This window comes from Bombus bifarius, unplaced genomic scaffold (assembly GCF_011952205.1).
Source record: "Bombus bifarius isolate JDL3187 unplaced genomic scaffold, Bbif_JDL3187 scf7180000009546_frag, whole genome shotgun sequence".
NCBI lineage: Eukaryota > Metazoa > Arthropoda > Insecta > Hymenoptera > Apidae > Bombus > Bombus bifarius.
Window position 1 is genome coordinate 20,369 of NW_022885190.1, and position 2,746 is coordinate 23,114.

Consider the following 2,746-nt stretch of genomic DNA (forward strand, 5'->3'; position numbering starts at 1 on the left):
CAGTGAAAATAAATATTATGAATGCTACTTGGGTTATAATTATATACATATATGCATACGTATTGGTAAGTAGTATAGATGAGATTTGTTTTATTGTTATGAATATATAAGTATATATTATCAATAGGAATAGATATTACAAATATAGCTTGTCTTTGAATATATATATATGTGCGTGTAATGGTAAATATGACGGCTTATTTTTATGAGTCACTTGCATTATCAATGAAAGTGAGTGTTATAAATATCGCCTACTTTACAACATGCGTGTATATATATTGGTAGATATAAGTGAGAATTATATGTATAGTTATAAATGTTGTTTGTTTACAGGTGGATAGCAAAAGTATTTGGTTTCGTGGGTGGCGTACAGGTGCCTTACAGTTCTACGGTGCGGATTGCTATTCCTTGGACTAAAAAAATTTCTTTCGAGATGAGTCAGATTATTGTAACGATCATGCATGGGAGGATTTTCTGCAGAGATTCAAAATGCTCTCTGGATTCCTCATGAAACGTCTGGACAACACCTACATGTATTTCCATCCGTCGTTCAGAGAATGGTTGATGAATTCGCCATCCGTTCTGCACACACATACAAAAATAGTTAATGTATATATATATTATTTATTTTTATTTTTTATAAGTTTCGTTCGGACCTGTTCCTTTGTACGAAGACTGTATCTCTGTATATAATATAATATATATAATATGTTATGATTATGTTAGTTGTTATTTATTATATATATATTTTCCTTATCTCTCTCTTTTTTTGTTTGTTTTTTTTTATTAGTACCTAACATTGCTATTATGATGCTGTATTACATTGCATTGGCTATTATTTGTATGTGCGACGAATTTTTCAACATGGCCGCTCGCGTGTCTCTTTGGTATGGCGTTGGTTTAATGTCAACAGTAACGTGTTGTTGAAATAGCTAATTAATTGTTAATCATTATAATTTTATTTAGTAGTGTTTTTGTAATATTGTTTTGTATTTCATGATATTGTCTGTGTCAATACCGTGTGCTACTTTAATGTGATAGCATGGATTGTATTGTTACCGAATTTCAATAGTCATTGTTTTGATTATACGTGACTTGCATTTATGTAAGTCTTGTTTAATTTAGTTAATGTTTTGTGTATTGTGTTACCAGTTATTTTCGTGTAGCATAACTTTATTCCTTTGCACCGAGTTCAGTCATGTCTTGTTGTTAATATTTAGTTAGTCTATCTTGATTAATTTCTAACCTATTTCTGTGTTTATTGACTTTTCTTATTTTCCCTATTAATTTATTATTGCATGTACTTGCTATTTGTTATTATTTTGTGTATGATATGAATTAGTTTCCTTATTAATGATTAAATTTTATTTGTTAGATTGACATTGTAATTTCTAACCCATTTCTGTGTTTATTAACCTTTCTTATTTTCCCTATTAATTTATTATTGCTTGTACTTGCTATTTGTTATTATTTTATGCATGATATGAATTAGTTCCCTTATTAATGATTAAAATTTATTTGTTAGATTAACATTGTCTGTAATTCTTCAGATTCTACTCTTTCGATGCTGCGTAACTTACCTGGATCGTTCCCACAACATCATCCGATTCTTTGATATGCCTTGGATACTTACTACGGCTGCCTTCTACTACGGCTGCCTTCAATCGTCTTATATCTGTGGTCATAAAGGTGGTGTTTAATTTATTTAATTCAATATGTGTATAATGCATTGTATGCGCGACCGCTATTGGGCATTACAAAATAACATAACAATACTACGTAGATTAATGCATAACAAAATATCCTTTTACTCCGGTTATATTTATTACTAACTCTCAATTAATCTATCTTGATTATTTTCTAACCGCTTTCTATACTTTATCAGCTATTTTATTTCTTCTTATTAACCTGCGAAATTCATGCATGTACACTTCCTTGTATAGTGATTAATTGTTCACGAGGTAGGTTGCACTTTCACTGTTTTAGTTATTCGTTGAACTAACACGTTTTACGTTCAAACAGTAATTGGAGCACTCGTAATAAACCTTTTCTTTTCAAGTTTCCGCTATCTGTGTTATTCAACGAACAGTGCCATGCTTCCACAGTATTGTTATAACATTTAGTACTGTTGTATTTTGCATTAAGGCAATTGAAGTTAATTTGTTCATTTATTTTTCAGCTGGCTGTTGTACATGGTGTTCCGCAAACAGGGAGCCATAACCTATTTTGCACGTAAACCTTCTCGTATGATGATTACTTGTTCACAAGGTAACTTTCACTTTCACTCTTTTAATTATTTATTGAATCAACACGTTTTATATTCAAACAATGATTGGAGTACACATGATAATTTTCTTTTTTTTCTTTTTAGGTGTTCGCTATCTGTATTATTCGATGAACAGTGTCACACCTCCTTTTGATTTATCCACAATATAGTTATAACATTTAGTAACCTTGTATTTTGCACTGAGACGATTGAAACTAATTTATTCACTTATTTTAGGTAGCTGTCGTACATTATGTACCACGAACAACGATCCATAACCTATACTTGCACGTACACTTTCTTGTATGTTGATCACTTGTTCACAAGGTAACTTTCACTTTCACTAGTTAATTATTCATTGAGTTAACACGTTTTATATTTAAACAATAATTGAAGTACATATAATAATTTTCCTTTTCTTTTCTTTTATGTTTTCGCTATCTGTGTCATTCGACGAACAGCACTACAACATACACTACT

At 30.5% G+C, this 2,746-nt stretch overlaps 1 long non-coding RNA gene across 4 annotated transcripts; it reads left to right on the plus strand.

Annotated features, from left to right (window-relative positions):
• The first annotated feature begins 851 nt into the window (after positions 1-851).
• Positions 852-2,529, plus strand: LOC117215356. 4 transcript variants are annotated; one of them, XR_004489077.1, is made up of 4 exons: positions 852-887; positions 1,551-1,689; positions 2,180-2,268; positions 2,504-2,529. It is a non-coding gene; the product is annotated as an uncharacterized LOC117215356 (long non-coding RNA). The 4 variants fall into 4 exon arrangements; XR_004489075.1 differs by lacking the exon at positions 2,504-2,529 and adding an exon at positions 2,372-2,396; XR_004489076.1 differs by lacking the exons at positions 852-887; positions 2,504-2,529 and adding exons at positions 1,066-1,105; positions 2,372-2,396.
• The last annotated feature ends 217 nt before the right edge of the window (positions 2,530-2,746 follow it).